Source organism: Pelodiscus sinensis, chromosome 28 (genome assembly GCF_049634645.1).
Source record: "Pelodiscus sinensis isolate JC-2024 chromosome 28, ASM4963464v1, whole genome shotgun sequence".
In the NCBI taxonomy this organism is placed as follows: Eukaryota; Metazoa; Chordata; order Testudines; family Trionychidae; genus Pelodiscus; species Pelodiscus sinensis.
In genome coordinates this window covers 12,722,964-12,743,456 of record NC_134738.1, presented here as the reverse complement: position 1 = coordinate 12,743,456, position 20,493 = coordinate 12,722,964, and the positions used below count along the sequence as shown (strand labels likewise).

Here is a 20,493-nt window from a genome sequence, read left to right as displayed (position 1 = left end):
AAGAGACGCACACATACAAAGAGAGCTACCCCTCTGGAACTCACTTGGCTCTCTGCCACCAGGCAAACGCTGCCGGCAAAGATGCGCTTTGGCCAACGCAAGAGCACGGTGTGGACACGTCAGATCGACTTGCTTATTTCAGAGGATCAACGTCGCCCTATAGAAAGTCAACTTCACTTCAGAGTGTAGACACTATGGTAGTTTAATCCCTGTTTGCAAATCCCACAGGGTAAGGAAGATAATGGAACAACCCCTTTTATCTCTTTTCATTTTTTTCCTTTCAAGATGGGACTATTTTTCCGGAAGAGGAAGGACACATGGACAAGGAAAAGGAGTGCTCAGTCCCAGAGCGTATAAATAGCTGTGGCTCGGAGCATGGCTCAATAGCTACAGCAAGGGGCTAATAAGCCGGAGAAGGAGCAGCCGACTTTCCTAAGCAACAAAAATCCTGTTCTCATGCAAATTGCGCTTAGTCATAAAATCCAGAGCAAAAGAACGGCGGAGGCTGGGTTGTGTAAGCAAGGATTATCTTGGCATGGAAAGTTGCTCTCAATATTTTTTTTCCCAGGAGGCATCGGCAGCCCTTCAATTCACTTGCCTCAGACCGGAAAGAAGAGCCGCATTGAATGATTTGCTGCACCGAATCTGCTTTCATTGGCTCCGAAATGCTGGCGAGTCGGACGCACCCAGCAGCTAGTGTGAATGAGTCAGGCAAAGATGAGACAGCATCCTTCACCCTGCAATCCCAACGTGCTTTGAGAACTACCGTTAATTAAATCCTTGAGATCAGGATTACCCCCATTTTACAGCTACACAGGAGGAGCAAACTGTGTCCCAGATTCCACGGTGAGTCAAAGTCAGAGCCAGGGCTAGATCTCAGGTGCCCCTTCTCTGTGCTCTCTGCTCTACTACTAGGGCAGTAGAAAGCAAGAAGAATATGCAATTGTCTGTTAAGTTCTGCAGCTCATCCCCAGAGCGGTATGTGAAATTTCTGTGTAGGCTTTGGTGCTAAATTTACCCCTTTCACAGGGCCTTTCCTATGCAAACTGTCCCTCATTGGTGCACCCAGGTAGTGCACAAAAACCTATCAGCTGCGTGTCATAGATGCTATACTGCTAGCAGCCAGCAGAGATTCTCCTTCCACTCAAGTGGCTGGGTGGGGCCTTTGTGTTTGGATGATTTCTGTCTGAAGGATTGCCAAGAAGCTGTGAACAGCCCTGGCAGGAAGCACGGTGACAGCTGTTCAGCCTGTTACGGCAGCAGATTTGTTCACAGATGAATAGATCTCTGCTGGTGCCGGTATTTGGTCATTGTGTATCTCAGTGGGGATCTGCACAGGAATGACCTGGTTTGTCAATGTGCACCTCACCTCCACCTCCTCAATCTTGTATTGTAGCCCCTGTAAACTGAGTGCTTGGGCGGCAAGTTTCTATTGGTGGTGCACATCTGCACATGCCCCCGTGCATATAACAGCATTTATTCCGCACACGAGTGCACAACATTAGAGGGAACATTGGTCATTTGGGATCAGTCTACCCTGCAATTATATACCCCCCTTTGACCCTTGCCAGCTGACACAGCCTGGCGGGGCTAGGGTAGTAGGCCTGCTAAATTGCTGTGTAGATGTTCAGGCTGGAACCCGAGCTCCGAGATCCTGACTGCTAGCGAGGTCCCGCTACAGAGCAGAGCCTGAATGTTTATCTTGTGATTTTACAGCCTGTGGCCCATCTCACTGACACAGGCCAGCCCGGGGAGTTCAGCTGCAATGTCGGTATCCCCTTTTGTTTATTTTGCTTATGAAACGGATCCCTGTTGGCCATCAGAAAAAGAGCAGAGGCGTTTCCTGAGTCACACAGCATAAGCAGCCTGCACGTTGTGTGTAAATCAGCCTTTGCCTGCTCTTTCAATTAGCCCTCCCCTCTGAAAAGCCAGGCTCCTCCCACTCAGCTGAGTGTGTTGTGTGTTCCCTTTTAGCAGCTGGTTCACAGCAGATGGCTATTGCCAGCTCCTGGTCTTCCTGGCCAAAGCCAGCCCTTCAGCTGCAGTGTTAGAAGTCGGGGCTTCAGGGTGAAAGCGGAGAGGCTGAAACCCTGCGAATGGCTCCTCGGGGAACGTCTACACAGCAGCGTTTTAATTCAGAGTAACTGACGTTATTTCGGAATAACAAAGTGCGCGTCTACACAGCAATCCACAATTTTGAAATAATGGTGGGAGGGAAAACATCTTACGCCGACTCCTGTAACCCCCTTTGCACAAGGAGTAAGGGAAGTCGGAGGAAGCGTGTTCTTCTTTCGACTTCCTGCTGGGTAGACAGCGTCAAAAGTCGAGTTGAGCTATTTCGACTTCAGCTACGCAACTGACGTAGGGCTTCCATAAATTTTCCTGGAGAGGGGAGGGGCAAATCAAGATTCCACTGGGGAAACTTGTAGCAAAGAGATTTGCATCCAAACTTTGAGAGATCCAGATTTCTATCACTTTCTCTGAATCATCGACCTCTTTAGCCCAGCTGACATCACAAACATCCATATGTTCCTAGCAAGCCAGCTTCTGGGTTTAATATCAGAATGGCCAGACTGGGTCAGACCGAAGATCCATCTAGCCCATTATTCTGTCTTCCAACAATGGCCAATGCCAGCTGTCCCAGAGGGAATGAACAGAACAAGGAATCACAAAGTCACCCAACTTTGTCACCCATTCCCAGCTTCTGACACACAGAGGCTAGGGACACCCTCTCTAACCATTCTGGCTAACAGACATCAATAGATCTATCCTCCATGAATTTATCCAGCTCCTTTTGGAACCCTGTTACAGTTCTGGCCTTCACAACCTCCTTTGGCAAGGAGTTCCGCAGGTTGACTGTGTGCTGCGTGAAGTAAAACTTCCCTTTGTTTGTTTTCAACCTGCTACCTATTCATTTCATTTGGTGCCCCCTCATGCTTATTTGATGGGAACAAGTCAATAACTTTTCCTTATTGATTTAATACATTCATTTCACTTTTGTCTGCTTCCTATTCTTTGTCTTGGAAGTGCCTCTCTCTGTCTCTCCTCACATGCCTCAACCCCTGGTCTTTTCAGAGGCTCGCTGCACTAGAGAAGAAGAGCCTGGCAGATCAGATAAGGCCAGAGTGGCCCTGAGGCCAGAACAGTAGCATTGCGCCGTCCTGCTGACTCTGGGATGGATGCCAGTTCCAATTGTCTCCTTGGGTAACCCTCTTTGCAAAGCAGCAGGACAGCCCTTCAGATGGACGCTTTGCTTCAAAACAAAGAAGGCAGGGGAAGAGAAAAAAAGACACAGACACAGCAGTGTCCAGGAACTCTGCCGTGGCTTCTAGAGGACATGTGGACATGCCGATGGACAGCCAAGTGGTTCACCTCCCTCCCTCGCCCCCCCCCCAGTCCTGCCAGTTCCCAACTGGAAGGGAAGGGGGGAAGCTAGCCGACACGACTCTGGAGAGGTCAGCACCTGGGCTGTGTCTAGACTGGCAAGTTTTTCCGCAAAATCATTTGATTTTGCGGAAAAACTTGCCAGCTGTCTACACTGGCCGCTTGAATTTCCGGAAAAGCACTGACGATCTCATGTAAAATCATCAGTGCTTTTCCGGAAATACTATGCTGCTCCTGTTCAGGCAAAAGTCTTTTTCCGAAAGACGTTTGCGCAAAAGGGCCAGTGTAGACAGCATGGTACTGTTTTCCGCAAAAAAGCCTTGATTGCGAAAATGGCGATCGGCGCTTTTTTTTGGAAAACCACGTCTAGATTGGCCACGGACGCTTTTCCGCAAAAAGTGCTTTTGCGGAAAAGCATCAATGCCAATCTAGACGTGCTTTTCCGAAAATGTTTTTAACGGAAAACTTTTCCGTTAAAAGCATTTCCTGAAAATCATGCCAGTGTAGACGTAGCCCTGGTGTGTTCCAGCAATCGGAGCTCTGCTTTCCTGCCCTCTTCCTGCCCCCACACTCTTATTTTGCTCTGTCGTCTTGATCTTGGTTTAGGAGGAAAGATCCTCTTGGACCCAGGGACCACAGCCAGGCAGGACCAGAACCATTTTGTATCTCGATGGGTTTCTTATTAGCGTTGTAGCCTGCCTAGAGGGGACGTTTCTGTCCAACCCCAAACCGTTAGTGCTTGGTTTATGGCTGGAGGCCGAAGGGTTTATTATATCCCATGTCATTTCTTATCTGGTCTAGTGCATCTCTGGGTGTTTTCATAACTCATCTGAATCTGTAGTTGGGTGTTTTTTAAAATCCCACTAATATCTGGGTTTCCATGATACCCTGTGACGGTTAAGTTCAATATCCTGCTGCATTGGTGCTTCACGCTTGCCCCACCGGAGGGAGCATTCTCATCCCACGAGGCACACTGGGGCAGTCGACAAGTGCCTTTGATGTCGACCACGGAGCGTCCAGCCTACTGCGCCGTGCCGCCAAACCGCTGGTCGTCACAGCGCAGCAGGCGTTTTAATTTAAATGAAGCGGCAATTATTTAAATCGCCTCTTCATTTGGGTATGTCTAATAAACTACAGGCAGTCCCCGGGTTACGTACAAGATAGGGACTGTAGGTTTGTTCTTAAGTTGGATTTGTATGTAAGTCGGAACTGGTACATATTGTAGGGGAAACTCTAGCCAAACATTTCTCCAGAGCTCAGTTTTATTCTCCCACACCTCACTTCCCTCAGTCCTTTATTCTCAAGCTGAGGTCTTTATTCTCAAGCTCCGCGTCTCCCTGGTCTGCTGGGGAGGGGCGCTAGCTCCACGTCTCCCTGGTCTGCTGGGGGAGGGGGGGCGCTAGCTCCGCGTCTCCCTGGTCTGCTGGGGGAGGGGTGCTAGCTCCGCGTCTCCCTGGTCTGCTGGGGGGGGGGGGGGCGCTAGCTTTGCGTCTCGCTGGTCTGCTGGGGGGGGGCGCTAGCTTTACGTCTCCCTGGTCTGTTGGGAGAGGGGCGCTAGCTTCGCGTCTCCCTGGTCTGCTGGGGGGGGGCGCTAGCTTCGCGTCTCCCTGGTCTGCTGGGGGGGGGGGCGCTAGCTTCGCATCTCCCTGGTCTGCTGGGGAGGGGCGCTAGCTTTGTGTCTCCCTGGTCTGCTGGGGGGGGGGGGGGGGCGCTAGCTTTGCGTCTTGCTGGTCTGCCGCGGGGAAGCAGCTAGTGCAGGGTTGCCTCACCCCATTTGTAAGTAGGGATCCGATGTAAGTCGGATCCATGGAACCTGGGGACTGCCTGTAATCTACATGGCTCTGCAGACAGAGCCATGTGGTCTAGACGTACCCTGGCTGAGCCGCACACACAGGTGGCAGGTATTGTAGGAAAGGGGAGGCATTGCCGTCTCAAAACTTCCTACGCTCCCCGGAGGGCTGGGCCTGCGGCACAGTAGCCTGGCCCTACAATCGGGCTTCAGGGCTGGGCATGGGCGGGGCTTGCCTTCATGGGGGGAGGTTTCTGAAGGGAAGGGGCAAGGTGGGGACCTGCCTTCACCCGCCAGCCAAGAGCACATGGAAATTGAAAAGCCTGCCCCAGCCTCGGCTGGTGGAGGTGGATCTTTTCGTTCAGGCAGGGGACTCTTCTACATTGAAATGGCGAGGTCCCAGGTCCAATCCTTGCTCTCTTGCCCCGCTGCATCCGTGGACACTGCTGGTGGGTGTGTTTTCCTTTTTATCAGTGTGGAACGTGCTGCCTTCCCCTTGAGACGCACGTTCCGGTTTTCACAGGACAGCCGTGGCATGAACTGAAGTGTGTGGTGTCTGGTGAGCTACAGAGGGTTTCATCTCTAGGTTAGCACTGGAAAGGGAGCTTGGACAATAAATACTACCGAGTGCTTACACTGCCCTTTCAATCATTCGCTGTCTGAGCACCGAACGAAGGAGGTCAAGATGTTCATCCCTATTTACAAATGAGAAAACCGAGGCACGGAGTGGAAAAGTGACTCACCCAAGGCCACCCCACCAGAGCAGTGGCAGAGCTAGGAATGGCACTCCTTTGTGCCTCTGTCTAGTGCTCCATTCAATGGGCTCACATTCACAGGGATCAGAAAGCTCTGCTGTCCTTTGGCCTAATTTCCATTATGCTGACAGTCTCAGGGGAACTTCCCAGGAACTGAATTGTCAGGTGGAATGCGGCACTTACGGAATATTACAGATCACAAGTAATAATTGACCTGGCTCTTTAATAATTAAAAAGAGAGTTATTTATTATTATTATTATTATTTAATACAGGCCACACTTTCTATTAAGGTTCCCTGTATAACAGAGAGAGAGTTTCTCTCTGTTTAATAAATGATTAGCATTTATTAAAAATCTATGGGGTTCATAATAACAGGTCACCGGGTTGCTTATAATGTTGCTTTCTGATGTGCTAACAACCAGCTAGGGAGGCTATGGATGGCCGCAGTGAAATCTCAGTAATTGGGGGTAATAAGAATCTCATTGCGGATAGTTGTCTGAAAACATCCACTCCATGTGCAGCAGCAGTCAAAAAAGCAAAAATCAGAATGTTGGGAATCACTAAAAAAAGGGAGAGCGAATGAGACAGAGAATATCTTATTGCCTCTATATAAATCTCTGGCCCTCCCACATCTTGAATACTGCGTGCAGATGTGGTTGCCTCATCTCGAAAAAGATCTCTTGGCCCTGGAAAAGGTTCAGAAAAGGGCAAGAAAAATGATGAAGGGTTTGGAATGGCTGCCATATGAAGAGAGATTAAAAAGACTGGGACTTTTCGGTATAGAAAAGAGGCAACTAAGGGGGGATATGATAGAGCATAGGTCCCCCACGCGATGCCTGTGGGTGCCAGGGCGCCTGCCGGGGCATTTATGTGCGCCCGCTGAGTGATCGGGGCTGGCCCTGCCCCAGGCTCACGGCACATGCCCTGTGCCGGCCCTGGGCGCGTGGCACTTGGGCGGCCTGGCCCCTGGGCGCACGGTGGGCGGCCCCACCCCTGGGCTCCCGGTCTATAAAATCATGACCGGTGTGGAAAAAGTAAACAAGGAAAAGTTATTTACTTGTTTCCTTAACAGAAGAACTAGGGATCACTAAATGAAATTCATGGGTAGCAGGTTTAAAACAATGGGAAGTTTTTCTTCATGCAGCACACAGTCAACCTGTGGAACTCCTTGCCAGAGGATGTGGTGAAGATCAGGACTTTACCAGGGTTCAAAAAAGAATGAGATAAATTCATGGCCATCGATGCTTATTAGGTAGGATGGGCAGGAATGGTGTCCCTAGCCTCTGTTTGTCACAGGCTGAGAATGTGTGACAGGGGAGGGATCACTTGAGGATTCCCTGTTCTGTTCCCTCCCTCTGGGGCACCCGGCATTGGCCGCTGTGGGCAGACAGGACACTGGGCTAGATGGACCTTTGGTCTGACCCCGTCTGGCCGCTCTTAGGCTCTGAGAAAAGGCAGGGCAAACACCTGTCAGGGGTGGTCTAGGTTTAGTGCAGAGGGCAGGGCTGGAAGATGTCTCAATGTCCCGTCCGGCCCTAGATTTCTGTGATTCTATCTTAGGTGTTGACTCTGTGGCTGCTCTGGGGCTGGAGCACCCTCAGAAAAAAATTAGCCTCCCTCTCCTGGCCTCCAGGGGGTCCCACGAATTAACTCCTCCCCCTCCCTCCTAGCGCTTCCCACCTGCCACAATCAGCTATTTCGGGGTGCGCAGGACACTCTGAGAGGGAGGGGAAAGAGGGGGGATGGAGCATGCATAGGGAAGAGACGGGGAGAGGCAGGGCAGGTGTGAGAGGGGCAGGATGGGGTGGGACTTGGGGGAAGAGTGGGTGGGGGCAAAGTGAGCTTCCTCCCCTGGGCCTGGAGGAAGCTGCTGCCTCTGGATTCTATGGCCTATAACACACAGGAGAGCAGAGCCAAACCAGGGCCCTGGGAAAGCCATGAGGGGTAGGGGGGAGGCTGGCTCCAGAAAGGGGCAGGGTCTTGGGTGGAAGGGGAGAGGGAGGGACAGCCAGCCTTCAGCACTGGCTGGAACGTGCCACGACCCCCTCCCCCAGCCCTTAGAGCCGCCCAGAACGTGCCACATGGTGCTCGGGTGACAATTTAAAGGGCTTGAGACCGGCAGCGGCTGTTAGAATAGCCAGGCTATGGGGTACTTGCTCCTTTTGCCCTCCCCCACCCCCCTTGGCGGGCCTGGTAACACATACTAGTGTCTATGACATGCTTGTGACATCTCCTAACCCTTTATAGATGATTTATAAAGGGAACGTTAGCAGAAAGTGTGGTCTCCAGCTAGCACCCAGTGTGCAGAGCGCTGTGGAGAACACAGAGAGACAGCGCCTGCCACAGGACAGCTACTCGCTGCAATCGTGGGGGGTGGCATGTGCCACCACGTGAACACATAAGCCAGAGGCGTGCCCGGTGTGTTGGCGTATGTCTACCTAAGGCCACCTGTGCAGTGTTCACCATAATGTGAGTGGCTCTGAGCCCCCTCCTCCATCCCCAGGGGAACGATCCATGGCCTCATTCTGCTGAGAAAACACCTGATCTGAACCAGAGCGAGTTTTCAAATACCAGCGAAATGTCAGATCCAAACGCCCTTGAATTCTGGGATTGTCCAATATTTGGATCCGCTCCTTGGTCCACCTCCGAGATCTAAGCACTCTTGAATTCCAGAGTCTTTAAAAAATAGGCCTTGATCTGTGTCTTCTGAAATCCACAGGAAAATCAGTGGAAAACACCAAATGTTGCTGGATCTCTACCCCTCCTCGAGCCCCGTCTCAGTTAGAACATCCAGAGCTTCATTTTGGGGCAGGGTGTTTTCATTCAGTTAGCCGTTTATTTCAGCCGAAGGATCTTTCTTTCTCTTTCCCTCCTGCTGTGATTAAGATCTCGGCTTGATCGTCCCTGGATACAGTCCCTCTTTCCTCACCCTACAGCTGCTGAATCCCTCTCCAAAATCATTCTGCCTTCGTTGCTAACCAATAATTGAAGCTGCTTGCTCTCACTTCAGAAAGAGTCAACAGAGAGAGGTGAGCCTTCAACTTCCCTGAGTGTGTCGTTCCCTGGGTTATTAATGCACTTGACTACGATGACATGTTTTTCTTGTCGCCCTTAAGAACTATCATCAAAACCCTTTCTGTAGCTAAAAGGTTTCCTGTGTTGTTTTTAAAAGCCTACCCCTCCTGTGCCCCCTCCCCCCCCCGCATCTTCCCGGAGCTACTGAATAGCTGTCGATCAGACAGACATGGCTCATGCATTTCCATAGATATTCATTTGTACTGTCTAGATAAACACAAGTTTGGTGCAAAGTGATTCTCCTCCCGCCCCCACCTCGCAGGGAGAGGGAGCGAGAGAGGGAAGGAATTATTATGATGTCCACAGCTAAGGTTGAAATGTACTCCTCCCACGCCGTCCCCTCTCCCCACAAAAAAAAGATCTTCCTGAAATGTTGCACCCCCCATCCTAACCCCTGGGAGAGAGGAAGTCTGGGAACAGTGTGACCAAGAATTCCCAAGTCATTGGGCTTGAATCTCTTCTCACTCAGACAGGGACTGACGTCAGTGACCAGCGCAAGGGGGGTCAGACCCCTGGCGGGGAGTTGAAAATTAAGCTGGTTCCTTTGAGACTCACCTGTCACCGGTTCAGTCCTTGGTTTCATTCAGAACAGACAGTCCAGCTTCCCATAGGGCACGTCTAAACTACGTTTGTTTTTGAAAGAGGATATGGATGGTTGAGGATGCAGGTTTTGGGGCAAAAAAACCCTTTTTTGAGAAAAACCATGTCAACCTCATTTTTTAAGGAAGAGGGTTTTTTTTCGAACAAGGGGTTTTTTTCCCTGAAAAAAAACGTGTCCAGACTACTTTCACTTTTGAAAGATCCTCTTTCAAAAGTGAGATTGGACGAAGATATGCAAATTCGCATGGAAATTTGCCTATCCTCTTTTGAAAATTCTACATTGTCTAGACATAGCACCATATACAAATGAACCCTCCTCGGAAGATCGTTGCCTGCTCATAACATCCTTTTCCTGGTCCTTTCTAGGGATGTCACCTCGGTGACCCTATGAAGTGAGCACCTGGAGCAGGGATGGGAACCTACGGTCCATGGTTCTAGCCCCCAGCTTGCTTGGGTGTGGCTTGCGGTGAGGCTCGGAGCCCCTCCCCCATAGCAGTGCTCCCCCCGCATAGCAGCTGGCACTCCCGCACCAGCCCTGTGCAGCCTCCACGATTTGGTACCACTTCCCTGCCCACCCCAGCCAAGGCTAGAGTATGAGTAGACCTCAGACAGTGCTCACGCTCTGGGCCCGCAGGGGGGCGCTGCAGCTCGGAGACTTTCGGCAAGGCTGGTGTGCGAACCGTGGGCCAGACCCAAGTCAGCCAGGGACCAAATGTGGCCTGTGGTTGGGGTTTTTTTTTTTTAATGCTTGTTGGGAGCCAGGTTAGTGAGGTTTGGGGATAATAGAACCCTTTCTCCCAGGGATGTTCTAAGGAACAAAATCCCATGAATTCCAAGGTGCTCTGCAGCAGAAGGCCACGTACGGACGTAGACAGCTAGACTCGAAATAGACAAGGCAAACAGCATCTCTGGGGAGGTAGTGGCATGGTGAAGATAAAGCTTCCAAATTGGCACTTGCATCCGCTGAATGCAACTCCCAACATGTATCCATTTGGCCCAATTCTTCTCTCCTGTCCTCCTCCAGGGACTCTCTTGTTTGTTTACGGGCGACCCCAATTCATAGTCCCCTAAGGGTTTGAGGGTGGCTAATGGCTAGAGCCGGGCTACTCAACTTTGGACACCCCGGGGGCCACAATGATACTCTCAGCACATGCCGAGGGCCGCAACTGAAGTGTGGTTGCAGAGACATGCAACTATATATGCAAATATATGCAAATAGCTTCTTTCACACAGAGCGCCTGGCGCTCCCGGCACCTCCTCCCTGGGGACTAGAAACGCTGACACCCTGTACCTGTCTATTCCAGCCAGCCCATCCGCTTGTGTCTCTCAGTGCTCGCCCTGCCTTGGAGATGCCTCACCTTTGCGGAGAGTGTTCTCAGTGGAGGCCATGTTCAAAGAGCGCACCCACGGGCCGCCTGTTGAGCCGCACGTAAACCCAAACCACACTGCAGGTTGCAAACAAACAGGCCACATGTTGAGTAGCCCTGGGCTAGTGGAAGGAGGTGGAAGATTTATGCCACATGAAAATGGGAGCCTCCGATGGCAAAACGTTGTTGCTCTCTGTATTGTCACCCTCCTGGTGGTGGTTGTCATGGCAACTCAAGGTATCCGGAGACTGCTCCCCGGAGCCCGCTGTGCCGGAAAGCGAGGGAGTGAAACCGAGAGTTGTGGGGAGAAAAAGAGACGGAAAGACGGGAAAGGCAGAACGTGTCAACGGGGCTGGAACAAAGACAGAGCGATGGGGTGGAAGCTGAGGAGACGGTGCGAGGAAGCAATCCAGAGAGGAAGGAAGGAAGACGCACGTCAATGCAGTAGGGAGAGAGTGACAGAGCGAGAGAGCTGGAATAGAAAGCAGGGAAGCCCCCACAGTGTGGGGAACACACCGTGGCTGCAATATATAAGGATGAATCTGAGTGCATTGATGGGCCAGTCTCTCCACTTTGGCCCGGGATGGACAGAGCAGGCGTTTACTCCTGAATTCCTGTAGCCGCGGCGGCTTCTCACCCACTATGTCGGCATCTATGTTGGTGCTGCTCTCCAGGCGCGTTCGCTGGCTGCATGAACAAGGAAGCGGTAACTTGCATGTGGGTGAAGGACAGGACAGGACGTGGTCAGCCCACGGGATGTCTTCACTGCACTATGGCTGATCCAATGAGGTTCACGCAAGCCTCCGAAATCTTCTCTTCCTCCCAACCTAGGGCTGGTGCACCAGAAGTCTAGTGAGGGACTGAGACCAGTGGCCACGTGTCCTCGAGGGCGTGGCGGCAGTAAGGAGCAGGGAGCAGGGGAAACGCCACCTGTTGGGGAGCAGGGGAGACGCCACCATCACAGGATAAAAGCAGGTCGTGTTCCTCTTCCTCTACGTCCTGATCCGGCACATCTGGACAAGCCTGCCCACTCTGGCGTGGTGTTTTCCAAACCTTATTTCTCACGACCCACTGAAGAAAAGGGTGGGTGCTCGTGACCCAACAGAATTCTACCTTTTGACTAAAGTGCAGGTTCTGGGGGCCAGGCGTGAAGGGTCTAGAGTGCAGGAGGGGGCTACGGGTTGGGGGGAGGAGCTCAGGGCTGGAGGAGGGGGTTGGGGCTCATGGTAGGGCATGGGCTTACCTCCAGCAGCTCCTGATCAGCGTGCAGCAGGGGGGCTAAGGCAGAATTCCTGCCTCTCCTGGCACCGTGGACCCAGAAGCAGGCAGCAGCGTGTCCGGTTCCGAGGTGCGTGGCTCTCATCCGCAGGCACAGACCCTCCCTCAGCTCCCATTGGCCGGGAATTGGCCAATGAGAGTGTGGAACCAATGCACAGGGAGGGGGTAGTGCACAGAGCACCATAGCCCTTCCACCCTGCCTAGGAGCCAGACCTGCTGCCAGCTGCTTCCAGGATGCTGGTCCACAGAGGCAGGACAGGCAGGGAGCTGCCTTATCCTCCCCTGCTAGTCACTGGGTCTTCCTACAACAAGGCGACCCCGTGCCGAATGTCGCATGACCCAGTGCTTGCCCGCGAGCCATGGTTTGCAAACCACTGCTTTGGTTCACTGCCTGAACGGCCTACTCCCCTGCAGACTCCCTTGTGCTCCCGCTGCTGCCCACCGAGGGCACCCCCTTCCCTTTCCCCTTCCCAATGTCCTTGGGGCCCCGCCTCCTTGCAGCAGCTTCTGTGGCCCACCCCAAGCCAGTTCTCGCGCTCCCCTTTTCAAGAGCATTACATCTGCAAAGTAAGCTCCAGCGAGAGCCCTTTCCAAGGGCTGCTGGCGATGACAGATGTTGTTTTATGGGCCACGGCACCCGAGATGTGAAAAACATAGTTCATAAATGTCAAAAGGAAGGAAGCAATATCCTGGATTGAGGTCATTTGATCCTCCCCTTCCCCGCCACGGGAATGCCTCTTTCCAAGCAGACACCCACCTAAGAGTTGCTATTTATAGGAAGCAGAAGCACCCTTTAGGGAAGCCGGCAGTTGCTGTGCTGGGGGCCATGGGTGGATCGTTGTATAACCAATTTAAAACTGATAGGAAGCAAATGATTTTTCGTGCAGTGCATCGTTAGTACACAGGAGCCAGTGCCGCAGGCAAGCTTTGAGGCAAAGAGCTTAGCAAGATCCCAACAGTGCATCTACACTGGGAAGGTTTGGAGACAGAAGTGCTGTCGACAGGCAAAAGACGCCAAACGTGAAAATCGGTCCAGCTAGTTTTTCTGCGTCCCGTTGTCAACATTTCATGGCCACATGGCTAGCTCCCCTAGTGACAGGTAGAGCAAAGCATTGTGGGGAAGCATTCCACAGGGCAGTGAGGTGGGAAGACAGAGCGGATCCCTGCACTTCTTGGGATTCCTTCGTAGCTCTGGGAGCTCCCCATGCTGAGGAATGTCAAAGCAGCACAGCCGTCTCTTCAGCCCTCCCCCAGCAGCAACAGAACAGAAGCATTCCAATGAATTATTTATGGTTTGTTCCCCAAACAGAGCAGCTCACTCAGCTGTCAGACACTTCCTGGACTCATAGACTCATAGACTTTAAGGTCAGAAGGGAGCTTTGACAGGGGAGGGGCACATGCCTGCAGGGCAGCAGAGATCACAAAACACTGAGCAGAGGAAACAGGGCAGGCATCGTGGGATACTGGTGGAAGCCAGTTCTCCCGACAAAACAGCAGAGTCCACATTGGCTCTTTGTCGACAATAAAGGGAAGGGAAAAGAGAAAAGTCTTTCGCTGGGGTGGAAGTTTTTTGTCACCAGAACTGGGTTGCACTGTAGTGTAAATGCTCTCTCTTTTGTCGCCAGAAGGCAGGCTTGGGGGACAAATCATGCCGGCAAGACAAGGCCTAAGAAAGAATGGGACATTCACGTGGACAACAAGAACATCCAAAGGCTTTAAGAACATCCTAAGGCTTTAAAAAAAACACCAAGCTATTTGTAAGGGATGTAAACGTTTTCTTCTGGGCAAAGGCAGTGTCTAAAGGACAGGGATCCAGTGATCTATCATCTCCAGCATGTAGTCTTTAAGGGTGTGTCTACACTGCACCGTAACTTGAAATAAAATATGCAATTTGAGCTATGCAAATTGCGTATCTTATTTCAAAACTATTTTGAAATAACGTATTTTGTCATTTTGGCACTGTCTCCCCAGCACCAAATTTCGAAATAAAGCTCTATTCCAAAACATCCCTTACTCCTTGTAGAATGAGGTTTATAGGGACGTCAGAATAGCGAGCCCAAAATAACGGGCTTGCTATGAAGATGCGGGAGAGCTATTTCGGGACACTCCGGTATCCTGAAATAGGGTTGCAGTGTAGACGTTGCCTAAATGTGGCCAGCAACAGCTGCTTCAGGAAAATGTGCAAGAACCAAGCAGTGGATAATTCTGGAGTAACTTGGCCCCATGAAAAGTTTTCTCTTCACTCCCATTAGAGGTTGGATTATCTGTACAGCAGCAGCAGTTCTGTCTCCTCTGATCCGCTTGATTATTTTTGCAATCCTCTGGGTCCTCTAATTCTCTGTATAAATGTCCAATCATTCTTTGAATCCTGCTAGCGTCTTGGCCGAGATACCTTGTGGCATTGCGTTCTCCAGGCTCCTATTTTCAGGAGGAAACCTTCAGCGAGTGGAGAGAAGGGGGCACGTCAGGAACAGGAGGTGACAGCAGCAAATCAGGTAGACAGTTGACAAAACCATTTGTCGAATGCCTAGGTGAGCTGAGGTGACAACTCAGGGCGCTTTACATTTGCCGGCTTGTCTTTGCTGGGGATCGTGTGCCTGTCGAAAAGCATTTCTGCCAAGGCCTGGCACCCGAATGAACAGCCACAGTGTTTCACATTAATCCCCAGTGACCGGCCTGCCCCGTGGCATCCAGCGTCACAATCTTATTGCACTGCCGGTCAGGCCATGCTGAGAGATGCCGCAAAGGCCGAGCCGGGGCGAGGGAAAGCCCTGGGTGTTTGTTCATTTAGGCTCCACACGAGAAGGATGCTCATCTCGCATTGGGGCCGACGAGGAGGAAAGCTGGGAAGAGACACTAGTTTCAATGGGGGGAAAATCAGGCTCCTGCAATTATTGGATCATAGAATCATAGACTAATAGGACTGGAAGGGACCTCGAGAGGTCATCGAGTCCAGCCCCCCGCCCTCAAGGCAGGACCAAGCTCCACCTACACCATCCCTGACAGATGTCTATCCAACCTGTTCTTAAATATCTCCAGAGAGGGAGATTCCACCACCTCCCTTGGCAATTTATTCCAATATTTGACCACCCTGACAGTTAGGAATTTTTTCCTAATGTCCAATCTAAACCTCCCCTGCTGCACTTTAAGCCCATTACTCCTTGTTCTGTCCTCAGAAACCAAGAGGAACAAATTTTCTCCTTCCTCCTTGTGACACCCTTTTAGATATTTGAAAACCGCTATCATGTCCCCCCTTAATCTTCTTTTTTCCAAACTAAACAAGCCCAGTTCATGAAGCCTGGCTTCATAGGTCATGTTCTCTAGACCTTTAATCATTCTTGTCGCTCTTCTCTGTACCCTTTCCAATTTCTCCACATCTTTCTTGAAATGTGGTGCCCAGAACTGGACACAGTACTCCAGCTGAGGCCTAACTAGTGCAGAGTAGAGCGGCAGAATGACTTCATGAGTTTTGCTTACAACAGTTTGGAGTGGAAGTGGGGATAGCAGACTTTGCCCAATGCTTTTTAGACATCTTGTGGTTGCGTAAGGAAACTGCCAGCCCACGGAGGTTCCCAATGCACTAGCCGGGGTACCGACATTCAGGGTGTGTCTGGGTTGTGGTTGGGGCGTGTGATTGTCGCACAGGGAGACATACCCTGTGGAGACTACGGGCATGTTGCAGTGCATGGATTTATTGTGTGACTAGCAAACTTAGCTGGCATTCACCTGATCCTTCAGGCCAGGGCCTTGGGGTTGTGACAGGGTACAGGAGGCTGGGGGGTGCAAGAGTGAGGATTGGGGGCAGGAGGCCAAGGGCGTCCCATTCAGCTGGGTCTTTTATCTTCCCCCATTCAGGGGCATTTTCTCTCCCCCCACCCACTTCCTACCCTGGTCCAGCTGCCAGGCCTTTTTTCTCTCCCCAGACCTCTCTGGCCACTAGGGGGCTTTTTAGTCCCCCTCCCTAGCTCTGCAGCAGTTCTGTCTCCTCTGTTTCCCCCACGATGGGGGAAAGGGTTTGGGGCAGGGGGGCAACTTACCAAGCAAGATGCTGGCCACTCCCTTGGTGATGCGACTGCCCCCTAGTGGACACCCTCCTATCACATCGCTCCAAAGAGCAGCCCCTCCCTTGGCATGTTACGGAAAACAGTCCTATTCCCAGGGGCTTCCGGTTGTCCTGGCACAGCCAAACTCTGACCTTGCTTTAAGTTAGGAGCTCGTACTGTTTAGGACAGGGTTTCCAGCCTATGGGTTGGGACCCAAATATGGGTCACCATTACATTTCAAAAGGGTCACCAGGTGTCTCCCCAGGTGGCTCTGAAGGAGCCATTCACCCATTTTTTGAATTGCCCTGAGTCACCAAGTCTTCCCGCATTATCAAAATGGTTCCCCCTCTGGAAAAGGTTGGGAACCGCTGGTTTAGGAGGCGTTCTTGAACAAACCGACTCACAGACAGACACACCAGATGGATGGACGCTCTAACTATATATATAGCTTAGTCTCTGCATGCCTCATTTTTCTCACTGCAACATGGAGACAGTGCTAGTTTCTTCATGGTGCTGCTGTGAAGGTTAATTAATGGGGCTTTATTATCCCACATGCTCTTGTTATGCAGATGCCTGGCTGACTACAATGGGTTTTCTCCACACAGGGCCAAACCCAGCAATTGTATTCTGCTACAAGGCTAGGATATTTTATTGTTCCAGCCAAGAGAAAATCCCTTCCTTGTGGTTTCAGAAGAGGTTGCATCCCTGAAATTTGGGGGTTCCGTTTTTTTTTTTTATAATTCCTCCTTCAAAAAATGTGTGGAAATGATTGATTTTTGTCTCAAAGCAGGGAAAATGCAGATTTCCTCATTTTCTCTCAGCAAAGCGCTGTTTGGCTGGAAAATAGGCCAGTTTCCACCTTATCTAATGCCTCCAGCTGCAATGCAAAAAAGCTCCCAGGAAAAGTGGCATCTCACACATTTATCTCTTAACTGCAAAGTTTAATTATCCTCAGTCTGCGGAGTACTGGCTGTCTTTCCCCTCTCTGTGCTTGGCCAGGGAGGGGGCAGACCTGGGGACCACAACACTTGACCTGAGCAGGAGCGTTGCGGGCAGCCTTTTCGCCATCCTGGAGCTCAGTGATTTCGCCGTGTGAGGATTTATGATGACAGCCAGATGAAAGCTGAGAGAGACTCGTTCAGCTCCAGCGACCAAGGACTGACTGCAGGCCATTTGACGGGGGAGGGGAAAAGCCAGCGCCGAAAGCCATATCATCCGAAAGGAGACACGGAGGAAGAAAGAAATGTGAAGAAAAAGAAAAGTCTGGCAAGAGAAACCCGATGAATAATAAATGAGCGATGATGCAGAAGAGCTTGCATTTGGGAAGCCCGGCATTTGTATTTAGTGGCTGCCCACCCTGCTACTGTACTCCTGCAGGTAGCTCTGCTAATGCCCCTCAATCTTGCCCCCACCCTCTCCTTTCCCAGTGCTGGACTCTCACATAGAAAAGTCCCAATGCCCCTGACATCTCAATCCAGCCCCACTTGCTGGTCCAGGCCTGGGCCTTTGCCAGGGTAGATTGCCAGTGGTACCGCTCGCCGCCATGGGGAGAGACCCCGAGCCCTTCGTCCCCATCCACGCCTGACTTGTTTAGACCGCTTTCCTCTTCCAAAAGAGGAAATGCAAATTAAGCACTGATTAACATTTTCTCACACTTCATTTGCATATCCTTTTTTCGGAAGAGGTTTTTGCACAAAAACAAGCCATCTAGATGCGGCTTTTTTGCACAACCCCTCCTTTTTTTGGAAGAACCCTTATTCTTCAAAAAATGAGGTTTACAGGTACTTTCAAAAAAGGGAGGGGGTTGGTGCAAAAAAGCCACGTCTAGACGGCTTGTTTTTGTGCAAAAACCTCTTCCGAAAAAAGGATAGGAAGATGATATGCAAATGAAGTGTGAGAAAATGCTAATCAGCATGTGATTTGCATTTCCTCTTTCGGAAGAGGAAAGCAGTCTAGACAAGCCCTCAGCCAGCAGGGTGAACGGAGGGTGTATTAGTTCCCCAGGGACACAGTGTAGAACAGACTTGTCGGCACAGGAACCAAAACCAGCTGAGGGCCCTGCCCTCCGTCTCTGTCCCCCAAGCCAGCAAGACTCATTCACACACCCTGCAGCCAGCCCCTCCTCCTGCCTTTGTCCAGCTGCCCCGCCCAAAAGTATTCCTTGGCCACACTCCCTCTCCCAGGCTCAGGGGACAGAAAGCATCCGCCTTTGTGTTTGGGAGGAAGACACCCTCACCCAGTTTCCCATCCCCATCTCGCTATTGGTGCAGCACCCAGGGAAACCGAGGCACACATACAGGACTGTAGAAACCACATGACCCAGAACGAAGTGAACAGAGTGAATACAATCCCCACGTCATCTTAGCACTCCACGGCGTGTTTGATTTCTCATGCAGGCAAATGTCTCATGGGGATTAAATTCCTGTGAGCCTTCTTCAGAGGTCTTTGACACAACCAACCCAGGTGTGGGAGAGAAAGGAAGGGGAAGGGGACGGCTTTGTTTGCGCTGGCACCTCTTCATTTTCTCCTTCGAGCACATCAGCAGCCCTGCGCTGGGGGAAACAACAATTAATTTTGTCACTGGATGAGGAATGGGGCAGTCCGTTGGCTTTCTCCTCACTCCTGCGATCAGCAACCAGTGTCTGCGTCAATAGCAGCAAATTCCTTCCCGCCTCATTCTGGGGGCAATGCGCATTTCTCAAAATCCAGGCGGGGGCTTGCATGTCGCAAAGATGCCCATCAATGATTTATGGCAAAAATACAGTCGTTTGTTCCTAATTTACTCATCTACAGCTTCATGATGCAAAGAGGGAGGGAAGAAAAGGAAAATACATGTACATATACATATATGTGTGTATAATCTGCCGAATGGTGTGGCAGAAATATTCCATGAATGTAGGAGAAATATTAGAGAAAGAGAGGGGTGTGGAAGGGGTGCAAGGGAGAGAAAGAGGGAGCTAGCAGAGAGAAACAGAATGCATTGATATAAACAAGGTTTAACTGCACTTTTGGCATGTCAGTTTCTTCTTAGCTTCTCCCTAAGTCTCAGCCTGGTGGAAGATCTAAACGAGGAAGAGGTCCTTCTCTCCCGTTATCCATCATCACTAGTGTCATGATATCTGGCCTTTTGATTGGATTTAATTAATTAATTTCTGTTTGGGTGAACAGCCCCGCTCCCCTGACCTCTTTGCATTTCCCTTTAGAGTTTGGGAAGAAATTGAATTGTCACAGCTAATGCGTTTAGTGGGTCTGGGGAACAATACGGTCTGATGTGTTGTTGTTTTTTTAAAAAACAATCCGCTCTGCTTTGGCATTACGCTCTATTGTGGTAATGAAATAGAAACAATGGGAGGGGAAACTAGAGGAATTGTCCCTGGATTTTAATTTATCCAGCCCCCTGCTGAACACAAAAGATTTAGCTCCTACTGAAGCCAATAAGAGATGCATGTACATTTTGAAGCACATCTGAGTTCCTGCATATAGAAGGACTAGGGGGGTGAGGATAGTTGTATAATGGCAGCAGCTTGTGTCCACACTACAGAGAGGTGTGTTAGTGGCTGACGAACTGTGCTCATTCGGGGTCTGACCCTTGATTGTGCCCATCAATGGGTGTTGCTAACACCCCTGCACATGAAGGAGGGGTATTTATGTGTGCACGGGATCTAGTTCACAGGAACACCCAGGCTGTGTCTACATTGGCACCTCTTTCCGGAAAAGGGATGCTAATGTAGACTTCAGAATTGCAAATTCCACGGGGGATTTAAATATCCCCACATTATTTGCATTTACATGGCTGCCGCTTTTTTCCGGCTTGGGGATAAGCCGGAGAAAAGCGCCTGTCTAGACGTGATTCTCCGGAAAATAAGCCCTTTTCTGGAGGATCTCTTATTCCCCCAAAGTATAACACCTGGTAACGTTTATAAAGACAAGTTCCTCATGAGTACTGGGCAGTATAAACATGGAATCAGAATAGCCAAGCATCTCAGGAATTATAGTCAACGACAGGCAAAATTGCTCACTAGCAGCGTGTATACCTAACCCATAGTTGTGTGTTGTGCACATTCAATGGCAAAAAAAAAAAAAAGGTACTTCAACCCCTTCAAAACACTGAGTTCAGCAAACCCCACAATTTCTGAATTTGCACAGTACAGTTAAGGTTGTCCATGCAACCTTAACTCTGCCCTCTTTCAGGACTGCCCCG

General features: G+C 50.7%; 1 long non-coding RNA gene across 1 annotated transcript; it reads left to right on the top strand.

Moving 5' to 3' along the window:
- The first annotated feature begins 291 nt into the window (after positions 1-291).
- On the top strand, positions 292-17,764 carry LOC142820951 (uncharacterized). The gene is made up of 3 exons (XR_012897979.1): positions 292-846; positions 14,625-14,744; positions 16,898-17,764. It is a non-coding gene; the product is annotated as an uncharacterized LOC142820951 (long non-coding RNA).
- The last annotated feature ends 2,729 nt before the right edge of the window (positions 17,765-20,493 follow it).